This window comes from Rattus norvegicus, chromosome 13 (assembly GCF_021556685.1).
Source record: "Rattus norvegicus strain SHRSP/BbbUtx chromosome 13, alternate assembly SHRSP_T2T, whole genome shotgun sequence".
Taxonomy (NCBI): Eukaryota; Metazoa; Chordata; class Mammalia; order Rodentia; family Muridae; genus Rattus; species Rattus norvegicus.
Window position 1 is genome coordinate 85,959,360 of NC_141546.1, and position 21,540 is coordinate 85,980,899.

At 58.2% G+C, this 21,540-nt stretch overlaps 2 long non-coding RNA genes and 15 other non-coding genes across 17 annotated transcripts; 6 read left to right on the forward strand and 11 right to left on the reverse strand.

Annotated features, from left to right (window-relative positions):
- Positions 1-578: 578 nt before the first annotated feature.
- Positions 579-650, reverse strand: Trnae-cuc (transfer RNA glutamic acid (anticodon CUC)). The gene has a single exon. It is a non-coding gene; the product is annotated as a tRNA-Glu (tRNA).
- A 431-nt stretch (positions 651-1,081) lies between these two features.
- On the reverse strand, positions 1,082-1,153 carry Trnag-ucc (transfer RNA glycine (anticodon UCC)). The gene has a single exon. It is a non-coding gene; the product is annotated as a tRNA-Gly (tRNA).
- Positions 1,154-1,619: 466 nt separating this feature from the next.
- Trnad-guc (transfer RNA aspartic acid (anticodon GUC)) lies at positions 1,620-1,691 on the reverse strand. Its single transcript has one exon. It is a non-coding gene; the product is annotated as a tRNA-Asp (tRNA).
- A 576-nt stretch (positions 1,692-2,267) lies between these two features.
- On the forward strand, positions 2,268-2,350 carry Trnal-cag (transfer RNA leucine (anticodon CAG)). Its single transcript has one exon. It is a non-coding gene; the product is annotated as a tRNA-Leu (tRNA).
- An 864-nt stretch (positions 2,351-3,214) lies between these two features.
- Positions 3,215-3,285, forward strand: LOC134481683 (transfer RNA glycine (anticodon GCC)). The gene has a single exon. It is a non-coding gene; the product is annotated as a tRNA-Gly (tRNA).
- Positions 3,286-4,969: 1,684 nt separating this feature from the next.
- On the reverse strand, positions 4,970-8,398 carry LOC148001760 (uncharacterized). Its single transcript, XR_015635612.1, has 4 exons — positions 8,151-8,398; positions 7,603-7,777; positions 6,758-6,815; positions 4,970-5,425 (listed from the first exon to the last, which is right to left on the reverse strand). It is a non-coding gene; the product is annotated as an uncharacterized LOC148001760 (long non-coding RNA).
- Positions 8,399-9,664: 1,266 nt separating this feature from the next.
- On the reverse strand, positions 9,665-9,736 carry LOC134481662 (transfer RNA glutamic acid (anticodon CUC)). Its single transcript has one exon. It is a non-coding gene; the product is annotated as a tRNA-Glu (tRNA).
- A 431-nt stretch (positions 9,737-10,167) lies between these two features.
- Positions 10,168-10,239, reverse strand: LOC134481663 (transfer RNA glycine (anticodon UCC)). The gene has a single exon. It is a non-coding gene; the product is annotated as a tRNA-Gly (tRNA).
- A 466-nt stretch (positions 10,240-10,705) lies between these two features.
- LOC134481664 (transfer RNA aspartic acid (anticodon GUC)) lies at positions 10,706-10,777 on the reverse strand. The gene has a single exon. It is a non-coding gene; the product is annotated as a tRNA-Asp (tRNA).
- Positions 10,778-11,352: 575 nt separating this feature from the next.
- On the forward strand, positions 11,353-11,435 carry LOC134481684 (transfer RNA leucine (anticodon CAG)). The gene has a single exon. It is a non-coding gene; the product is annotated as a tRNA-Leu (tRNA).
- Positions 11,436-12,303: 868 nt separating this feature from the next.
- Trnag-gcc (transfer RNA glycine (anticodon GCC)) lies at positions 12,304-12,374 on the forward strand. Its single transcript has one exon. It is a non-coding gene; the product is annotated as a tRNA-Gly (tRNA).
- A 1,667-nt stretch (positions 12,375-14,041) lies between these two features.
- Positions 14,042-17,470, reverse strand: LOC148001762 (uncharacterized). The gene is made up of 4 exons (XR_015635613.1): positions 17,223-17,470; positions 16,675-16,849; positions 15,830-15,887; positions 14,042-14,497 (listed from the first exon to the last, which is right to left on the reverse strand). It is a non-coding gene; the product is annotated as an uncharacterized LOC148001762 (long non-coding RNA).
- Positions 17,471-18,736: 1,266 nt separating this feature from the next.
- Trnae-cuc (transfer RNA glutamic acid (anticodon CUC)) lies at positions 18,737-18,808 on the reverse strand. The gene has a single exon. It is a non-coding gene; the product is annotated as a tRNA-Glu (tRNA).
- Positions 18,809-19,239: 431 nt separating this feature from the next.
- Trnag-ucc (transfer RNA glycine (anticodon UCC)) lies at positions 19,240-19,311 on the reverse strand. Its single transcript has one exon. It is a non-coding gene; the product is annotated as a tRNA-Gly (tRNA).
- Positions 19,312-19,777: 466 nt separating this feature from the next.
- Trnad-guc (transfer RNA aspartic acid (anticodon GUC)) lies at positions 19,778-19,849 on the reverse strand. Its single transcript has one exon. It is a non-coding gene; the product is annotated as a tRNA-Asp (tRNA).
- Positions 19,850-20,424: 575 nt separating this feature from the next.
- Trnal-cag (transfer RNA leucine (anticodon CAG)) lies at positions 20,425-20,507 on the forward strand. Its single transcript has one exon. It is a non-coding gene; the product is annotated as a tRNA-Leu (tRNA).
- An 880-nt stretch (positions 20,508-21,387) lies between these two features.
- On the forward strand, positions 21,388-21,458 carry Trnag-gcc (transfer RNA glycine (anticodon GCC)). The gene has a single exon. It is a non-coding gene; the product is annotated as a tRNA-Gly (tRNA).
- Positions 21,459-21,540: the final 82 nt, after the last annotated feature.

The following is a 21,540-nucleotide window of genomic DNA, read 5'->3' on the forward strand; positions in this document are numbered from 1 at the left end:
CACCCTGTCATGCACGCGATGCACGCTAGGCGTGTCAATCAGGTGATACAGGTTATGCATTCGAGGTAGGTGCGACAGGAGGAGCGGGCTAGCCAGAGGGTTTGTTGGAGAGGTAAGAGCAGGCGATCAGGAGATGGAGTGGTGTTGAGATTCCCTCGGTGGACGAGTGTTTGTGATCCGGGCGGTGTGTGAGAAAGCTCGGCTTGTGATGGTGGCAGGTGAGAGGTCTGGGCTCCAGGGCAAGCAAGGAGTCTGAGCTGGGGAAGTGCAAAGTTGGCGTGTGGTGTCAGAGAGGCTGGTCCGGGATGTTAAGGTAGGCATGGTGCAGCCAGGGAGACTCTTAGGCAGAAGACGGTTCTGTGGTACTGGGTGATGGGTTTCTGGAAAGAAAGAGGAAAAGGGAAAGGGGGTGGAGGGAGAGTGAGAGAGAGAGAGAGAGAGAGAGAGAGAGAGAGAGAAATATGGAGGGGAGATGTGGAGTTGTGGTCTTGGTCTGTGTAGCTCATGTACAAACAAAAGGGTCACTCAAAAGGGGTCAGGGTGGTGAGGTGGGAAGTGGAGGGACTAAGAAGAGAGGCTTCCCTGACCGGGAATCGAACCCGGGCCGCGGCGGTGAGAGCGCCGAATCCTAACCACTAGACCACCAGGGAGCGTGGGTCCCATGCTCACGGCTATCAACTCCTGGAAACAGACAGACACACACCCTCTCGGCCACCAGGGCAGACATGCTGCCTGCCTGCCGGCCTGCCCGCCTGCCCGTCTCCTCATACCCGGCCGCCTGATGCATGCTAAGGCCTTAGGAGGCTGGCGTTCTCGATTCTCTCTTGGCCCTGGCCCTGGCCCTGGCGCTGGGCTGCCACTTGCCCCCTGGCCTCTGCCGCTTCCACAGCCATCACGGTGCGACTTCGGGGACTAGAAACTTGCCCCTGCCGCTTCTCCTCCCGGTGCCCACTACCTGAAAAGGTCTGGCGCTTTCCGATCTTCCCTGCCTACAGTAGAGCCTGGGCCCCAGCTCGGCGGAGCCAGGCAGGGCCCGGGTGGGCGCGTCCTGGGTGAGGACCTTGGCAAAAGTTGGGCACGCTGCGTTGGCCGGGAATCGAACCCGGGTCAACTGCTTGGAAGGCAGCTATGCTCACCACTATACCACCAACGCCGCACAGCCGGACCCACACCCCCACGTCGCCGCCGACTGCCACCACACGGCGCCCAGCGCCCTCGACGCCGCCTACCTCTTACTTGCCTGCGCACCGCACGCACGCACGGGGGACGCCCCAACCACGAACACACCCACGGCTCCTCCTCTCCGCGCTCTTCCTCGGCCTCCCACGCGCGCCTCTCACATGTTCACGCCTTTCCAATGGGGCGCTCCCGTCTCCTGGCTGCTGCAAGACGGCGCGCTAGCCCAGGCCAGTGCGCCAGGGACCGCTCCCGGCAGGCCGCCACCCTGAGCGGCCTGGGCGCCGGTGCAGTCGGCAGAAAAGGGGTTTGAGGGCTCCGGAGAGGCTTTGCTGGAGATTATGGGGCTCGGCGGGCTGACGTGGGTCTGGGTCTGCGCGTGGGGCGTGGGTGGAAGGGCTAGCGCCCGCGGGCCACCTAGGTGTCCAAAAAGGACATCATGTCTCCCCGTCGGGGAATCGAACCCCGGTCTCCCGCGTGACAGGCGGGGATACTCACCACTATACTAACGAGGACGACGACAGCCACAAACACACGCACTCCGTGCCCGTCTACCACGCCAGGGAAGAACCACAGGCGTCCGTCTCCCCCAACGACCACCTCTTGCTCTGCACTGCACCGCAACCCAAAAGACCCCGAAACCCGGCGTCAACACCAGGACCCCGACCCGCAGCCCCGCCAGACCACCGTGTCGCCGGACCCCTGTCCCCGCCGGGCTGGAGACCCGGCCTCTAAGCCACCGGTGCCGAGTGCGAGTGGTTGCGGGCAACACTCGCCGTGTCAGGACGAGAGGCTGGTGCCACACACCCGGGCCGCCCTGCGTGCTGTGGGGACAGACAGGGGGCCTGCAGGCCGGGGATCCGGCCCGGGACCTGGAGGTACTCTGGCGCCTAGCAGCGTCCCGTCGTCGGTGCTCTTCTGGCAAGGTAAAGTTCGGCGGGCGAGGCCCGCAGCTCGAGCACCCAGACGCGGCCAGACGAGGCCAGACGGGCGCCTGCCCCGGCGCGCCGTCCGCTGAAGCCCGCTTGCGCGCGCCTGGGCGCCGGTCGCCGGTCGCCTGCGAGGCGAGCGGTCTACGCCCCAGACCTGCTGTCAGGATGGCCGAGCGGTCTAAGGCGCTGCGTTCAGGTCGCAGTCTCCCCTGGAGGCGTGGGTTCGAATCCCACTCCTGACAAGCTTGCCTTTTGACACTCCACCGCACTCCATCCCACCGCGAAAGACCCGACTCCGAAGCCTTCCCTCACAGACCTGCATCTGCAGGAGAGCCCTCCCCTCAACACCAACCAACCTCTGCCGTTGGGGAGCGGGGGCGGGGGGTGGTCGTGTTGCGTCGGGTGGGAGAAGGTCGAGTGAGTAGGAGATAGGACCTGAGCACCCGGGTGACCAGCCAGCCGGGTGCCAGCGCCTTCTGTCCACAGCAAACCTCTGGGGGCCCCGAGTTTCAATCCAGCACACCGAAGCCCTGGCCTCCTCGAAGGACCCTGTGCCCGCACTACAACAAGCTCTCCTCGCTCGCTTCCCACGAGTGTGCACACACCAGACACGCGCCAGGAGCGCGCGTAGGAGCGCGCCAGATACGTGCCAGTCAGTGGCTTCCAGGCGAGGCGAGGTACACACCCCACGACCTCAGCTAGAGGCCTGGACACTCCTCGTCCCCTCTGTCTGACCCAATTGGCCTCTCCTGACCGCTGATCCATCCATCTTTCCACCCATGCATCATTCCATCCATGAGTCCTTCCGAACAACCAGATATACAACAATGGAACCGTCCGACCGACCGTCCGTCCGTCTGTCCGTCCCTGCGTGCATCCACGCAAACAAAGGTCCATCCATCTATCTATCCATCGATCTATCGATCCATGCATCGATCCATGCATCGATCCATCCATCCATCCATCCATCCTTCCATCCATCCATCCATCCATCCATCCATCCATCCATCCATCCATCCAGGCGGGCAGCCAGCATTCGGAGCTAGGGTTCCTGGAGTGGCAGCAAGGGCAGGCTGTGAGAGCATCAGGTAGTAAGTGTGTTCAGGGCATGGGTGGTTCAGTGGTAGAATTCTCGCCTGCCACGCGGGAGGCCCGGGTTCGATTCCCGGCCCATGCAGAGTCCAGTCCCTTTTGGTCCTCACGCGCACCTTCCCTTCGCCCACCCTGGGCCGCACAGGGACAATCAATCACAGGACACTCCAGTGTGTCAACTCTACAGTGCTGCCAAACACCGCTTCACTTCTCCTATCTGTGTCTTCAGTGTGCCACAGCACCACTGTCCGCGCCCTCCAACCTACACACTCACCTGTGCACATCTCTCACTTTGCCATCCCATACACTCCTCCCTCTCTGCTCAGTCGATGCACTCCGCGCCTAAGCGCCTAAGCGCCTCCGAGCATGTGCACAGAAACACAGAGAGGGAGAGAGAGAGACTGTCTCTTCCCAGAGAAACTGTTCTCTCTCTCTTTTATCTCTCTCTCTCTCTCTCTCTCTCTCTCTCTCTCTCTCTCTCTCTCCCACACACACACACAAACACACACACAGATATGGAAGAAGGGAAGACAGACACAGAATACTCCCTCCCATGCGCGCCCATGCCCTTAGATTCCCTCATTCAGAGAGAAGAGTAAGAGAGAGACATAGAGGAAGAGAGGCACACACAAAGAGCACACACAGAGAGAAACGAAAGAAAGAGGGACAAACACACACTCGCCTGCGCACGCACGCATAACACGGACTCCAGAGGCACAAGGGCACACAGTTGATTCCATGTTCCTCCATGCTAAGCCCTCCCTCACTGAACGGTCCCTCAGTGACCAATACTGATGTGTACCCATGGTTGTTATGCTGCTGCTGCTGCTGCTGCTGCTGCTGCTGCTGCAGCTCCTGCTGCTGCTGCTGCTGCTGCAGCTCCTGCTGCTGCTGCTGCTGCTGCAGCTCCTGCTGCTGCTGCTGCTGCTGCTGCCGCCACCGCCGCCGCCGCCACCGCCAGTGGGAATGGTGATGATGATGATGGGCTTGGTGGAACAGGCTGCTTGACCCATCTCCAGGGTCCTATACCCATTTTTGAGTAAAGACCAGGACCAAAACTTAATTGTGCTGGCTCTTGTTGTGATCAACCTCTGTGACCGAAGGTAAATTGGGGCGAGAATGGCTTATTTCTTCTTATAGCTCATGAGTACCACCCTGGGAGAAGTGGGGAGGACTGGAGGCGGGAGGGGGTGTGTTGGTATGGGTGGTGTGGTGTAAAGGATCTGAGGGCTTCGTGGTTGGTGGACCCAGAGGCAGGAACTTATGCAGAAGCTGTGCATGAGTTCAGCCTCTTCATTCTCTTATCCACCCCAGGACCACCTGCCTGGCGATTGGCACCATTCAGCCATCCCAGCCCATCCCCACCCCCACTCTCCTGCTGGTCACTTGGGGATCCAGACAACCATATCCCCCACACTTGGCTATACCCAGCACCTGAGGAGGGAATCTCCCCGATTCAAAGTCCCTCTTCCCAGATGTGCGCTGGTTTATGCCAACTTGACCAGAACAGACCAGCACAGTTGAGCCCCTTCCAACCTGGCACACAAACGGTTCCCTCATTGTGCCAGAACCTTTTCTTTCCTGCTCTGCCCCAGGAGCTCATCTGAATGCGATCCTCACCATATGAATATGCGCGACCTTTGTCCAACAGTCTATAACCATTCAAACCTTCAAGATCGTCTCCTTAAAACACCCAGAGACTCTTATCGAGGTCAAAGCCCCAATCCCTCCTCAAACCCCTGGTAGTTTAACTGTGTAGACTGTTGGCTCCTTGAATAACATTTTTTTTTCCTTTCGAGATAAACACGAGGGGAGCAAAGAAGAATCAGGGTACAGGCACAAAACTAAAAGCAAATCAAAACCGACGTCTAATTCTCAAATCCCATAGTCTCACGTCTTGTTTTCGCTTGCTCTGTTGTGAGCTGCAAAAGGCTCCAAGGGTCCCTTGGAGCATAGGCAGTGTGTCTGTCTGCTGTGGATCCTTTGGCTCCGTGGGCTCCAAGCCAGGCTGCTTCTCTCCTTAGCGGTTGTCCCTCGGTAGGGATGTCTCCAAGACTCTCACCTCCAAAGGTGACACAGCCTAGGCTGTGCTCTCTTTAGGGCCTCTGCCCCTGACACGGGGGGAGCCAAGCCTGGGCTGCTCCCAGGGACACGGCCCCCCTCCTGTTTTGTGGCTTCTTCTTTCTTCTGCCCTGTTTTTCTTCCACCCTTTCAACACCCTCATACTAGAGAAGAGAGAAAAGGGGTTAAAGAGATAAGGACAGGTTCCCAGAATGAGACCCTGGCCAGGAGGGCAACGTTCTACTTACACTACTTCCCGCTGATTGAGGGAGCCAATTTCTCTGGGAGAGTTCAATATTGGTTGTCAGGATTTCCATGTTGTTACTGCTACTTCTACTGCTTCTGCTACGACTGACACTATTGTCCTCCTCCTCCTCGTCCTCTTCCTCCTCTGCCTCCAGCTCTTCCTCCTCTTCCTCCTCCTCCGCCTCCTCCACTTCTTCCTCCTCCTCTTCCTTCTCCCCCTCTTCCTCCACCTCCTCTCCCTCCTCTTTGTTTTCCTGCTGCTCCTCCTCCTCCACCTACTCCTCCTCCTCCTCTTCCTCATTTTCCTCCTCCTCCTCTTCCTTCTCCCCCTCTTCCTCCTCCTCCTCCTCCTTTTTCTCCTCCTCCTCCTGCCGCTGCTGCTGCTCCCCTTCCTCCACTTTCTCCTCCTCCTCCTTCTCCTCCTCCTCCCCCTTCTCCTCTTCCTCCTCCTCCCTCTCCTCTTCCTCCTCCTGCTGCTGGGATTGCTGCTCCCCTTCCTCCACTTTTTCCTCCTCCTCCTCCTCCTCTTCCTCCTCCTCCTCTTCCTCCTCCTCCTCCTCATCCTCATCCCCCTCCTCCTTGGACAAATCCATTGTGCAAAAATATTTCATAAACCTTGATTCCAGAAACAAACAAACAACAACACACCCTGCTCTTTGGGCCCTAACAGTCGCCCAATATTTCAGCAGCTGCCAAAATCCTGCCGGTGCAAGAGCACATCATGGACAGCAGCCCCTTAGCCCCACACCTGGCATGAAAGGGATCTCTCTGGTGGGTTTTTGTTTTTTGTTGTTGTTGTTGTTGTTTTGGGTTTGTTTGTTTTATTTTTATTTTTTGGTTCTTGTTGTTGTTGTTTTAGATCCATGATTCCAAAATGGTCACTACACCTTTCTGTGTCACTGGGGCTCCCAGTCCAACTGGTCCTGCACCTTCACTAATGTCCTCTATCAGCTTCCCCTTCCTGGACTCCAGTCCTGCCGAGCATCCCAGCTCCTCACCTGCTCCCAGTGATCCCTCCCTTCATGCGTTCCATCCATCCCAGCCTGGCTGGCTCCTGCACATTCTCAAATGCCTGACTAGCGTGAGATGCAGTCTAGGCACCTATGCAACACAGCATCTGTATGTTGACCTTCAGGAAATACTCCCAGAGGGTTTCACCCGGGTCATGCTGCTGTCTCGTTAATCATGGCTACTTTCTCAGCTCCAGTTGAACAACATCAATGATTGTCCACGCTGAGGCGAGGTCTCACCTTGGTGGATCCAGTCTCCTGCTCATTAGTCACAGATGATTCTCCAGCCCGGGCTGACCTGGAACACAGATTCTTAACTCAGAACACCGAATGGCCCCAGCAGAGTCTATCAGGGACTCCCAAGCTGCCCTCTGAGTGGGTGTGGGATGGGATGAAAATGAAAACAACCTCATGAGCACCACCTCAGTCTGGTCATCTGCATGGCTCTCAAGACTCCCTTCCAAGCTCCCTCAGGAGAGCACAGAGAGCTCGGGACCTCCAACTTGGAGCCTTTCCAGCCCAGAGGTCAAAGTCCCTCCACGATCCCCAAAGAGGTAGCTCATCAGGTCTGTCCCAGTAATGCCCCACTCCTGGTACCGATTTCAGTCCGAGCTAGACTTTGTAAGCTTGTGATCAGACGCTGTGGCTAAAAGCAACTTGGACAGAGAAGAGTTGATCTCGCCTTAAGGCTGCCACCTAAGTCCCTCCCAGAGGGAAGCCCCAGTAGGAGCCCAGAAGCAGGAAGCCATGCAGAAGTTGTCCGTGGTGGGCTTTTCCCTCCAGGCTGGCTTGCTGCTCCTGCTTTCTTCACAGCTCCAAGAGGAATGTGGATATGCTTTGCAGACAGCACAGATGTCCCGCCTCAACGAACTGAACTGAACCTCCCTCCAACTGCCAGCCCCAGAACATCATACTTATTCATCGTCACACAAAACTTGTTGGATCTCTTCTTTTTCCTCTGCCGAGGAGGCTAAAACAGGTTCCCCCGCATCCCAAAGCCCCCAGCCCTGTGTACATATTTCATGAAGGAAAACATCAGGTCCCTGCAACTTTCCTCCTAACTGTGTACTGTTGGCAGTACCTACTTGAGAATGCCAAAGGTTCTGGGTGCTCCAGGACCCTCTTGTGACCCCAGAAGTAGCGCCAAATCTGCAAAGCCCCCTCGTCCAAACAACCACATAGTTGAGAGGAGAGCATCTCCGTCTTCTACAAGGATGTCTTCAGCGTCAAAGAACTTGCTGAAAACAACCGATGCCTACCCTAGAGACAGTGAAAAACAACGATTTCGTTGTTGTTTTTTTGTTTTACTCTAGGTATCACGAGTGCACCGGAATTCCAGGACGCCAGAACACCTGCGCGGGAGTGTCAGGTCCTGACTTCAACACCCCAACCCCAACACCCACACCATCGCTACCTTCAGTGGGCTGCTCCGCAGCCAGCCATCGCTGACTGGTCCGGACCCTACCGCGCAGACTTTGCCAGCAGGCGCATGCTAGTGTGATCCTCCTCTGGACGAAGCCCAAGCAGAACAGAGGCACATGCGGATCTTTGCGATCCGCAAGCTCCCCACTCCCACACCCACCCTCACCCCGTCCCCACGCCCCTGTTGGGACACCTGCTGGCGAAGGCTTGCCTGCTGTCTGTTTGGCGCAGCCTCCTCCTCTCGCCCGGCGGCTGCCCGGGGACCGGCCGAACAGTCCCTTCCCGGATGCCCTTAGACTCTGGTGCCTCCCGGTGCCCACGAACCGGAGCCCTTCAGGTGGCAGAAGTGGGCTGGAGTCCGGTCCGGATAAGCATTGTCTGGGCTGCCCCCAGGATCTGCTGGCACTCTCACAAGGCTGCTAGCCATTGAGGTGGAGCTCAGTCCCCAGCTCAGCGCTCAGAATCCGACACTGTTTCCGCGCTGCCTGGCAGGGTCAAGGCGGAGGGATCCGGGCAGGGAGTGATTACCGGTGTGCCAAGGTTACTTTACTGATTCACATCCGCCACTGCAGCAGGCGACACAAGGGTCCTGAGAAACGGTGGCATTACGACCGCCCGCCACGGCCTCTGCTCGACTTAAACCGCCCTTGGGGGCTTTCTGGGAAATCCTGGCTCGCGACGCCCACTGTCGGTCCCTGGGAAGCTGGGTGCGAGAACCAAGCCAGGTGCTTCTGGCTCTGCCGGGAGCATCTGGTTCTCAATAAAACCTGCCCACAGGAACCCCTTCCGATCCTGCAAACATCCCCCTCTCGGTGCCACCACCACCGCCAAGCCCAGCACCAGCACCGTATTCCATTCACCTATAGATTTTCTACCTCCTAAAGATTTTACAAGAACATAAAACAAACAAAAAAAAATGTGTGTATGTGTGTTCTTCAGTATATACTATCACACATATTTATACATGTTTGTATCTATACATACATCATATATAAACAAGTCTAATGTGCGTGCGTGTGTGTGCGTGTGTGTGTGTGTGCGTGTGTGTGTGTGTGTGTGAAATGAAAGAATTCGCTACCGATGTTTGAACTGGACGCTCCTTTGTGACTATTTCGGAAAGCTCACTGGGACCACCCTGTCATGCACGCGATGCACGCTAGGCGTGTCAATCAGGTGATACAGGTTATGCATTCGAGGTAGGTGCGACAGGAGGAGCGGGCTAGCCAGAGGGTTTGTTGGAGAGGTAAGAGCAGGCGATCAGGAGATGGAGTGGTGTTGAGATTCCCTCGGTGGACGAGTGTTTGTGATCCGGGCGGTGTGTGAGAAAGCTCGGCTTGTGATGGTGGCAGGTGAGAGGTCTGGGCTCCAGGGCAAGCAAGGAGTCTGAGCTGGGGAAGTGCAAAGTTGGCGTGTGGTGTCAGAGAGGCTGGTCCGGGATGTTAAGGTAGGCATGGTGCAGCCAGGGAGACTCTTAGGCAGAAGACGGTTCTGTGGTACTGGGTGATGGGTTTCTGGAAAGAAAGAGGAAAAGGGAAAGGGGGTGGAGGGAGAGTGAGAGAGAGAGAGAGAGAGAGAGAGAGAGAGAGAGAGAGAGAGAGAGAGAGAAATATGGAGGGGAGATGTGGAGTTGTGGTCTTGGTCTGTGTAGCTCATGTACAAACAAAAGGGTCACTCAAAAGGGGTCAGGGTGGTGAGGTGGGAAGTGGAGGGACTAAGAAGAGAGGCTTCCCTGACCGGGAATCGAACCCGGGCCGCGGCGGTGAGAGCGCCGAATCCTAACCACTAGACCACCAGGGAGCGTGGGTCCCATGCTCACGGCTATCAACTCCTGGAAACAGACAGACACACACCCTCTCGGCCACCAGGGCAGACATGCTGCCTGCCTGCCGGCCTGCCCGCCTGCCCGTCTCCTCATACCCGGCCGCCTGATGCATGCTAAGGCCTTAGGAGGCTGGCGTTCTCGATTCTCTCTTGGCCCTGGCCCTGGCCCTGGCGCTGGGCTGCCACTTGCCCCCTGGCCTCTGCCGCTTCCACAGCCATCACGGTGCGACTTCGGGGACTAGAAACTTGCCCCTGCCGCTTCTCCTCCCGGTGCCCACTACCTGAAAAGGTCTGGCGCTTTCCGATCTTCCCTGCCTACAGTAGAGCCTGGGCCCCAGCTCGGCGGAGCCAGGCAGGGCCCGGGTGGGCGCGTCCTGGGTGAGGACCTTGGCAAAAGTTGGGCACGCTGCGTTGGCCGGGAATCGAACCCGGGTCAACTGCTTGGAAGGCAGCTATGCTCACCACTATACCACCAACGCCGCACAGCCGGACCCACACCCCCACGTCGCCGCCGACTGCCACCACACGGCGCCCAGCGCCCTCGACGCCGCCTACCTCTTACTTGCCTGCGCACCGCACGCACGCACGGGGGACGCCCCAACCACGAACACACCCACGGCTCCTCCTCTCCGCGCTCTTCCTCGGCCTCCCACGCGCGCCTCTCACATGTTCACGCCTTTCCAATGGGGCGCTCCCGTCTCCTGGCTGCTGCAAGACGGCGCGCTAGCCCAGGCCAGTGCGCCAGGGACCGCTCCGGGCAGGCCGCCACCCTGAGCGGCCCGGGCGCCGGTGGAGTCGGCAGAAAAGGGGTTTGAGGGCTCCGGAGAGGCTTTGCTGGAGATTATGGGGCTCGGCGGGCTGACGTGGGTCTGGGTCTGCGCGTGGGGCGTGGGTGGAAGGGCTAGCGCCCGCGGGCCACCTAGGTGTCCAAAAAGGACATCATGTCTCCCCGTCGGCGAATCGAACCCCGGTCTCCCGCGTGACAGGCGGGGATACTCACCACTATACTAACGAGGACGACGACAGCCACAAACACACGCACTCCGTGCCCGTCTACCACGCCAGGGAAGAACCACAGGCGTCCGTCTCCCCAACGACCACCTCTTGCTCTGCACTGCACCGCAACCCAAAAGACCCCGAAACCCGGCGTCAACACCAGGACCCCGACCCGCAGCCCCGCCAGACCACCGTGTCGCCGGACCCCTGTCCCCGCCGGGCTGGAGACCCGGCCTCTAAGCCACCGGTGCCGAGTGCGAGTGGTTGCGGGCAACACTCGCCGTGTCAGGACGAGAGGCTGGTGCCACACACCCGGGCCGCCCTGCGTGCTGTGGGGACAGACAGGGGGCCTGCAGGCCGGGGATCCGGCCCGGGACCTGGAGGTACTCTGGCGCCTAGCAGCGTCCCGTCGTCGGTGCTCTTCTGGCAAGGTAAAGTTCGGCGGGCGAGGCCCGCAGCTCGAGCACCCAGACGCGGCCAGACGAGGCCAGACGGGCGCCTGCCCCGGCGCGCCGTCCGCTGAAGCCCGCTTGCGCGCGCCTGGGCGCCGGTCGCCGGTCGCCTGCGAGGCGAGCGGTCTACGCCCCAGACCTGCTGTCAGGATGGCCGAGCGGTCTAAGGCGCTGCGTTCAGGTCGCAGTCTCCCCTGGAGGCGTGGGTTCGAATCCCACTCCTGACAAGCTTGCCTTTTGACACTCCACCGCACTCCATCCCACCGCGAAAGACCCGACTCCGAAGCCTTCCCTCACAGACCTGCATCTGCAGGAGAGCCCTCCCCTCAACACCAACCAACCTCTGCCGTTGGGGAGCGGGGGCGGGGGGTGGTCGTGTTGCGTCGGGTGGGAGAAGGTCGAGTGAGTAGGAGATAGGACCTGAGCACCCGGGTGACCAGCCAGCCGGGTGCCAGCGCCTTCTGTCCACAGCAAACCTCTGGGGGCCCCGAGTTTCAATCCAGCACACCGAAGCCCTGGCCTCCTCGAAGGACCCTGTGCCCGCACTACAACAAGCTCTCCTCGCTCGCTTCCCACGAGTGTGCACACACCAGACACGCGCCAGGAGCGCGCGTAGGAGCGCGCCAGATACGTGCCAGTCAGTGGCTTCCAGGCGAGGCGAGGTACACACCCCACGACCTCAGCTAGAGGCCTGGACACTCCTCGTCCCCTCTGTCTGACCCAATTGGCCTCTCCTGACCGCTGATCCATCCATCTTTCCACCCATGCATCATTCCATCCATGAGTCCTTCCGAACAACCAGATATACAACAATGGAACCGTCCGACCGACCGTCCGTCCGTCTGTCCGTCCCTGCGTGCATCCACGCAAACAAAGGTCCATCCATCTATCTATCCATCGATCTATCGATCCATGCATCGATCCATGCATCGATCCATCCATCCATCCATCCATCCTTCCATCCATCCATCCATCCATCCATCCATCCATCCATCCATCCATCCATCCAGGCGGGCAGCCAGCATTCGGAGCTAGGGTTCCTGGAGTGGCAGCAAGGGCAGGCTGTGAGAGCATCAGGTAGTAAGTGTGTTCAGGGCATGGGTGGTTCAGTGGTAGAATTCTCGCCTGCCACGCGGGAGGCCCGGGTTCGATTCCCGGCCCATGCAGAGTCCAGTCCCTTTTGGTCCTCACGCGCACCTTCCCTTCGCCCACCCTGGGCCGCACAGGGACAATCAATCACAGGACACTCCAGTGTGTCAACTCTACAGTGCTGCCAAACACCGCTTCACTTCTCCTATCTGTGTCTTCAGTGTGCCACAGCACCACTGTCCGCGCCCTCCAACCTACACACTCACCTGTGCACATCTCTCACTTTGCCATCCCATACACTCCTCCCTCTCTGCTCAGTCGATGCACTCCGCGCCTAAGCGCCTAAGCGCCTCCGAGCATGTGCACAGAAACACAGAGAGGGAGAGAGAGAGACTGTCTCTTCCCAGAGAAACTGTTCTCTCTCTCTTTTATCTCTCTCTCTCTCTCTCTCTCTCTCTCTCTCTCTCTCTCACCCACACACACACACAAACACACACACAGATATGGAAGAAGGGAAGACAGACACAGAATACTCCCTCCCATGCGCGCCCATGCCCTTAGATTCCCTCATTCAGAGAGAAGAGTAAGAGAGAGACATAGAGGAAGAGAGGCACACACAAAGAGCACACACAGAGAGAAACGAAAGAAAGAGGGACAAACACACACTCGCCTGCGCACGCACGCATAACACGGACTCCAGAGGCACAAGGGCACACAGTTGATTCCATGTTCCTCCATGCTAAGCCCTCCCTCACTGAACGGTCCCTCAGTGACCAATACTGATGTGTACCCATGGTTGTTATGCTGCTGCTGCTGCTGCTGCTGCTGCTGCTGCTGCTGCTGCTGCTGCAGCTCCTGCTGCTGCTGCTGCTGCTGCTGCTGCAGCTCCTGCTGCTGCTGCTGCTGCTGCCGCCGCCGCCGCCGCCGCCACCGCCAGTGGGAATGGTGATGATGATGATGGGCTTGGTGGAACAGGCTGCTTGACCCATCTCCAGGGTCCTATACCCATTTTTGAGTAAAGACCAGGACCAAAACTTAATTGTGCTGGCTCTTGTTGTGATCAACCTCTGTGACCGAAGGTAAATTGGGGCGAGAATGGCTTATTTCTTCTTATAGCTCATGAGTACCACCCTGGGAGAAGTGGGGAGGACTGGAGGCGGGAGGGGGTGTGTTGGTATGGGTGGTGTGGTGTAAAGGATCTGAGGGCTTCGTGGTTGGTGGACCCAGAGGCAGGAACTTATGCAGAAGCTGTGCATGAGTTCAGCCTCTTCATTCTCTTATCCACCCCAGGACCACCTGCCTGGCGATTGGCACCATTCAGCCATCCCAGCCCATCCCCACCCCCACTCTCCTGCTGGTCACTTGGGGATCCAGACAACCATATCCCCCACACTTGGCTATACCCAGCACCTGAGGAGGGAATCTCCCCGATTCAAAGTCCCTCTTCCCAGATGTGCGCTGGTTTATGCCAACTTGACCAGAACAGACCAGCACAGTTGAGCCCCTTCCAACCTGGCACACAAACGGTTCCCTCATTGTGCCAGAACCTTTTCTTTCCTGCTCTGCCCCAGGAGCTCATCTGAATGCGATCCTCACCATATGAATATGCGCGACCTTTGTCCAACAGTCTATAACCATTCAAACCTTCAAGATCGTCTCCTTAAAACACCCAGAGACTCTTATCGAGGTCAAAGCCCCAATCCCTCCTCAAACCCCTGGTAGTTTAACTGTGTAGACTGTTGGCTCCTTGAATAACATTTTTTTTCCTTTCGAGATAAACACGAGGGGAGCAAAGAAGAATCAGGGTACAGGCACAAAACTAAAAGCAAATCAAAACCGACGTCTAATTCTCAAATCCCATAGTCTCACGTCTTGTTTTCGCTTGCTCTGTTGTGAGCTGCAAAAGGCTCCAAGGGTCCCTTGGAGCATAGGCAGTGTGTCTGTCTGCTGTGGATCCTTTGGCTCCGTGGGCTCCAAGCCAGGCTGCTTCTCTCCTTAGCGGTTGTCCCTCGGTAGGGATGTCTCCAAGACTCTCACCTCCAAAGGTGACACAGCCTAGGCTGTGCTCTCTTTAGGGCCTCTGCCCCTGACACGGGGGGAGCCAAGCCTGGGCTGCTCCCAGGGACACGGCCCCCCTCCTGTTTTGTGGCTTCTTCTTTCTTCTGCCCTGTTTTTCTTCCACCCTTTCAACACCCTCATACTAGAGAAGAGAGAAAAGGGGTTAAAGAGATAAGGACAGGTTCCCAGAATGAGACCCTGGCCAGGAGGGCAACGTTCTACTTACACTACTTCCCGCTGATTGAGGGAGCCAATTTCTCTGGGAGAGTTCAATATTGGTTGTCAGGATTTCCATGTTGTTACTGCTACTTCTACTGCTTCTGCTACGACTGACACTATTGTCCTCCTCCTCCTCGTCCTCTTCCTCCTCTGCCTCCAGCTCTTCCTCCTCTTCCTCCTCCTCCGCCTCGTCCACTTCTTCCTCCTCCTCTTCCTTCTCCCCCTCTTCCTCCACCTCCTCTCCCTCCTCTTTGTTTTCCTGCTGCTCCTCCTCCTCCACCTACTCCTCCTCCTCCTCTTCCTCATTTTCCTCCTCCTCCTCTTCCTTCTCCCCCTCTTCCTCCTCCTCCTCCTCCTTTTTCTCCTCCTCCTCCTGCCGCTGCTGCTGCTCCCCTTCCTCCACTTTCTCCTCCTCCTCCTTCTCCTCCTCCTCCCCCTTCTCCTCTTCCTCCTCCTCCCTCTCCTCTTCCTCCTCCTGCTGCTGGGATTGCTGCTCCCCTTCCTCCACTTTTTCCTCCTCCTCCTCCTCCTCTTCCTCCTCCTCCTCTTCCTCCTCCTCCTCCTCATCCTCATCCCCCTCCTCCTTGGACAAATCCATTGTGCAAAAATATTTCATAAACCTTGATTCCAGAAACAAACAAACAACAACACACCCTGCTCTTTGGGCCCTAACAGTCGCCCAATATTTCAGCAGCTGCCAAAATCCTGCCGGTGCAAGAGCACATCATGGACAGCAGCCCCTTAGCCCCACACCTGGCATGAAAGGGATCTCTCTGGTGGGTTTTTGTTTTTTGTTGTTGTTGTTGTTGTTTTGGGTTTGTTTGTTTTATTTTTATTTTTTGGTTCTTGTTGTTGTTGTTTTAGATCCATGATTCCAAAATGGTCACTACACCTTTCTGTGTCACTGGGGCTCCCAGTCCAACTGGTCCTGCACCTTCACTAATGTCCTCTATCAGCTTCCCCTTCCTGGACTCCAGTCCTGCCGAGCATCCCAGCTCCTCACCTGCTCCCAGTGATCCCTCCCTTCATGCGTTCCATCCATCCCAGCCTGGCTGGCTCCTGCACATTCTCAAATGCCTGACTAGCGTGAGATGCAGTCTAGGCACCTATGCAACACAGCATCTGTATGTTGACCTTCAGGAAATACTCCCAGAGGGTTTCACCCGGGTCATGCTGCTGTCTCGTTAATCATGGCTACTTTCTCAGCTCCAGTTGAACAACATCAATGATTGTCCACGCTGAGGCGAGGTCTCACCTTGGTGGATCCAGTCTCCTGCTCATTAGTCACAGATGATTCTCCAGCCCGGGCTGACCTGGAACACAGATTCTTAACTCAGAACACCGAATGGCCCCAGCAGAGTCTATCAGGGACTCCCAAGCTGCCCTCTGAGTGGGTGTGGGATGGGATGAAAATGAAAACAACCTCATGAGCACCACCTCAGTCTGGTCATCTGCATGGCTCTCAAGACTCCCTTCCAAGCTCCCTCAGGAGAGCACAGAGAGCTCGGGACCTCCAACTTGGAGCCTTTCCAGCCCAGAGGTCAAAGTCCCTCCACGATCCCCAAAGAGGTAGCTCATCAGGTCTGTCCCAGTAATGCCCCACTCCTGGTACCGATTTCAGTCCGAGCTAGACTTTGTAAGCTTGTGATCAGACGCTGTGGCTAAAAGCAACTTGGACAGAGAAGAGTTGATCTCGCCTTAAGGCTGCCACCTAAGTCCCTCCCAGAGGGAAGCCCCAGTAGGAGCCCAGAAGCAGGAAGCCATGCAGAAGTTGTCCGTGGTGGGCTTTTCCCTCCAGGCTGGCTTGCTGCTCCTGCTTTCTTCACAGCTCCAAGAGGAATGTGGATATGCTTTGCAGACAGCACAGATGTCCCGCCTCAACGAACTGAACTGAACCTCCCTCCAACTGCCAGCCCCAGAACATCATACTTATTCATCGTCACACAAAACTTGTTGGATCTCTTCTTTTTCCTCTGCCGAGGAGGCTAAAACAGGTTCCCCCGCATCCCAAAGCCCCCAGCCCTGTGTACATATTTCATGAAGGAAAACATCAGGTCCCTGCAACTTTCCTCCTAACTGTGTACTGTTGGCAGTACCTACTTGAGAATGCCAAAGGTTCTGGGTGCTCCAGGACCCTCTTGTGACCCCAGAAGTAGCGCCAAATCTGCAAAGCCCCCTCGTCCAAACAACCACATAGTTGAGAGGAGAGCATCTCCGTCTTCTACAAGGATGTCTTCAGCGTCAAAGAACTTGCTGAAAACAACCGATGCCTACCCTAGAGACAGTGAAAAACAACGATTTCGTTGTTGTTTTTTTGTTTTACTCTAGGTATCACGAGTGCACCGGAATTCCAGGACGCCAGAACACCTGCGCGGGAGTGTCAGGTCCTGACTTCAACACCCCAACCCCAACACCCACACCATCGCTACCTTCAGTGGGCTGCTCCGCAGCCAGCCATCGCTGACTGGTCCGGACCCTACCGCGCAGACTTTGCCAGCAGGCGCATGCTAGTGTGATCCTCCTCTGGACGAAGCCCAAGCAGAACAGAGGCACATGCGGATCTTTGCGATCCGCAAGCTCCCCACTCCCACACCCACCCTCACCCCGTCCCCACGCCCCTGTTGGGACACCTGCTGGCGAAGGCTTGCCTGCTGTCTGTTTGGCGCAGCCTCCTCCTCTCGCCCGGCGGCTGCCCGGGGACCGGCCGAACAGTCCCTTCCCGGATGCCCTTAGACTCTGGTGCCTCCCGGTGCCCACGAACCGGAGCCCTTCAGGTGGCAGAAGTGGGCTGGAGTCCGGTCCGGATAAGCATTGTCTGGGCTGCCCCCAGGATCTGCTGGCACTCTCACAAGGCTGCTAGCCATTGAGGTGGAGCTCAGTCCCCAGCTCAGCGCTCAGAATCCGACACTGTTTCCGCGCTGCCTGGCAGGGTCAAGGCGGAGGGATCCGGGCAGGGAGTGATTACCGGTGTGCCAAGGTTACTTTACTGATTCACATCCGCCACTGCAGCAGGCGACACAAGGGTCCTGAGAAACGGTGGCATTACGACCGCCCGCCACGGCCTCTGCTCGACTTAAACCGCCCTTGGGGGCTTTCTGGGAAATCCTGGCTCGCGACGCCCACTGTCGGTCCCTGGGAAGCTGGGTGCGAGAACCAAGCCAGGTGCTTCTGGCTCTGCCGGGAGCATCTGGTTCTCAATAAAACCTGCCCACAGGAACCCCTTCCGATCCTGCAAACATCCCCCTCTCGGTGCCACCACCACCGCCAAGCCCAGCACCAGCACCGTATTCCATTCACCTATAGATTTTCTACCTCCTAAAGATTTTACAAGAACATAAAACAAACAAAAAAAAATGTGTGTATGTGTGTTCTTCAGTATATACTATCACACATATTTATACATGTTTGTATCTATACATACATCATATATAAACAAGTCTAATGTGCGTGCGTGTGTGTGCGTGTGTGTGTGTGTGCGTGTGTGTGTGTGTGTGTGAAATGAAAGAATTCGCTACCGATGTTTGAACTGGACGCTCCTTTGTGACTATTTCGGAAAGCTCACTGGGACCACCCTGTCATGCACGCGATGCACGCTAGGCGTGTCAATCAGGTGATACAGGTTATGCATTCGAGGTAGGTGCGACAGGAGGAGCGGGCTAGCCAGAGGGTTTGTTGGAGAGGTAAGAGCAGGCGATCAGGAGATGGAGTGGTGTTGAGATTCCCTCGGTGGACGAGTGTTTGTGATCCGGGCGGTGTGTGAGAAAGCTCGGCTTGTGATGGTGGCAGGTGAGAGGTCTGGGCTCCAGGGCAAGCAAGGAGTCTGAGCTGGGGAAGTGCAAAGTTGGCGTGTGGTGTCAGAGAGGCTGGTCCGGGATGTTAAGGTAGGCATGGTGCAGCCAGGGAGACTCTTAGGCAGAAGACGGTTCTGTGGTACTGGGTGATGGGTTTCTGGAAAGAAAGAGGAAAAGGGAAAGGGGGTGGAGGGAGAGTGAGAGAGAGAGAGAGAGAGAGAGAGAGAGAGAGAGAGAGAGAGAGAGAGAGAAATATGGAGGGGAGATGTGGAGTTGTGGTCTTGGTCTGTGTAGCTCATGTACAAACAAAAGGGTCACTCAAAAGGGGTCAGGGTGGTGAGGTGGGAAGTGGAGGGACTAAGAAGAGAGGCTTCCCTGACCGGGAATCGAACCCGGGCCGCGGCGGTGAGAGCGCCGAATCCTAACCACTAGACCACCAGGGAGCGTGGGTCCCATGCTCACGGCTATCAACTCCTGGAAACAGACAGACACACACCCTCTCGGCCACCAGGGCAGACATGCTGCCTGCCTGCCGGCCTGCCCGCCTGCCCGTCTCCTCATACCCGGCCGCCTGATGCATGCTAAGGCCTTAGGAGGCTGGCGTTCTCGATTCTCTCTTGGCCCTGGCCCTGGCCCTGGCGCTGGGCTGCCACTTGCCCCCTGGCCTCTGCCGCTTCCACAGCCATCACGGTGCGACTTCGGGGACTAGAAACTTGCCCCTGCCGCTTCTCCTCCCGGTGCCCACTACCTGAAAAGGTCTGGCGCTTTCCGATCTTCCCTGCCTACAGTAGAGCCTGGGCCCCAGCTCGGCGGAGCCAGGCAGGGCCCGGGTGGGCGCGTCCTGGGTGAGGACCTTGGCAAAAGTTGGGCACGCTGCGTTGGCCGGGAATCGAACCCGGGTCAACTGCTTGGAAGGCAGCTATGCTCACCACTATACCACCAACGCCGCACAGCCGGACCCACACCCCCACGTCGCCGCCGACTGCCACCACACGGCGCCCAGCGCCCTCGACGCCGCCTACCTCTTACTTGCCTGCGCACCGCACGCACGCACGGGGGACGCCCCAACCACGAACACACCCACGGCTCCTCCTCTCCGCGCTCTTCCTCGGCCTCCCACGCGCGCCTCTCACATGTTCACGCCTTTCCAATGGGGCGCTCCCGTCTCCTGGCTGCTGCAAGACGGCGCGCTAGCCCAGGCCAGTGCGCCAGGGACCGCTCCGGGCAGGCCGCCACCCTGAGCGGCCCGGGCGCCGGTGGAGTCGGCAGAAAAGGGGTTTGAGGGCTCCGGAGAGGCTTTGCTGGAGATTATGGGGCTCGGCGGGCTGACGTGGGTCTGGGTCTGCGCGTGGGGCGTGGGTGGAAGGGCTAGCGCCCGCGGGCCACCTAGGTGTCCAAAAAGGACATCATGTCTCCCCGTCGGCGAATCGAACCCCGGTCTCCCGCGTGACAGGCGGGGATACTCACCACTATACTAACGAGGACGACGACAGCCACAAACACACGCACTCCGTGCCCGTCTACCACGCCAGGGAAGAACCACAGGCGTCCGTCTCCCCAACGACCACCTCTTGCTCTGCACTGCACCGCAACCCAAAAGACCCCGAAACCCGGCGTCAACACCAGGACCCCGACCCGCAGCCCCGCCAGACCACCGTGTCGCCGGACCCCTGTCCCCGCCGGGCTGGAGACCCGGCCTCTAAGCCACCGGTGCCGAGTGCGAGTGGTTGCGGGCAACACTCGCCGTGTCAGGACGAGAGGCTGGTGCCACACACCCGGGCCGCCCTGCGTGCTGTGGGGACAGACAGGGGGCCTGCAGGCCGGGGATCCGGCCCGGGACCTGGAGGTACTCTGGCGCCTAGCAGCGTCCCGTCGTCGGTGCTCTTCTGGCAAGGTAAAGTTCGGCGGGCGAGGCCCGCAGCTCGAGCACCCAGACGCGGCCAGACGAGGCCAGACGGGCGCCTGCCCCGGCGCGCCGTCCGCTGAAGCCCGCTTGCGCGCGCCTGGGCGCCGGTCGCCGGTCGCCTGCGAGGCGAGCGGTCTACGCCCCAGACCTGCTGTCAGGATGGCCGAGCGGTCTAAGGCGCTGCGTTCAGGTCGCAGTCTCCCCTGGAGGCGTGGGTTCGAATCCCACTCCTGACAAGCTTGCCTTTTGACACTCCACCGCACTCCATCCCACCGCGAAAGACCCGACTCCGAAGCCTTCCCTCACAGACCTGCATCTGCAGGAGAGCCCTCCCCTCAACACCAACCAACCTCTGCCGTTGGGGAGCGGGGGCGGGGGGTGGTCGTGTTGCGTCGGGTGGGAGAAGGTCGAGTGAGTAGGAGATAGGACCTGAGCACCCGGGTGACCAGCCAGCCGGGTGCCAGCGCCTTCTGTCCACAGCAAACCTCTGGGGGCCCCGAGTTTCAATCCAGCACACCGAAGCCCTGGCCTCCTCGAAGGACCCTGTGCCCGCACTACAACAAGCTCTCCTCGCTCGCTTCCCACGAGTGTGCACACACCAGACACGCGCCAGGAGCGCGCGTAGGAGCGCGCCAGATACGTGCCAGTCAGTGGCTTCCAGGCGAGGCGAGGTACACACCCCACGACCTCAGCTAGAGGCCTGGACACTCCTCGTCCCCTCTGTCTGACCCAATTGGCCTCTCCTGACCGCTGATCCATCCATCTTTCCACCCATGCATCATTCCATCCATGAGTCCTTCCGAACAACCAGATATACAACAATGGAACCGTCCGACCGACCGTCCGTCCGTCTGTCCGTCCCTGCGTGCATCCACGCAAACAAAGGTCCATCCATCTATCTATCCATCGATCTATCGATCCATGCATCGATCCATGCATCGATCCATCCATCCATCCATCCATCCTTCCATCCATCCATCCATCCATCCATCCATCCATCCATCCATCCATCCATCCATCCATCCATCCAGGCGGGCAGCCAGCATTCGGAGCTAGGGTTCCTGGAGTGGCAGCAAGGGCAGGCTGTGAGAGCATCAGGTAGTAAGTGTGTTCAGGGCATGGGTGGTTCAGTGGTAGAATTCTCGCCTGCCACGCGGGAGGCCCGGGTTCGATTCCCGGCCCATGCAGAGTCCAGTCCCTTTTGGTCCTCACGCGCACCTTCCCTTCGCCCACCCTGGGCCGCACAGGGACAATCAATCACAGGACACT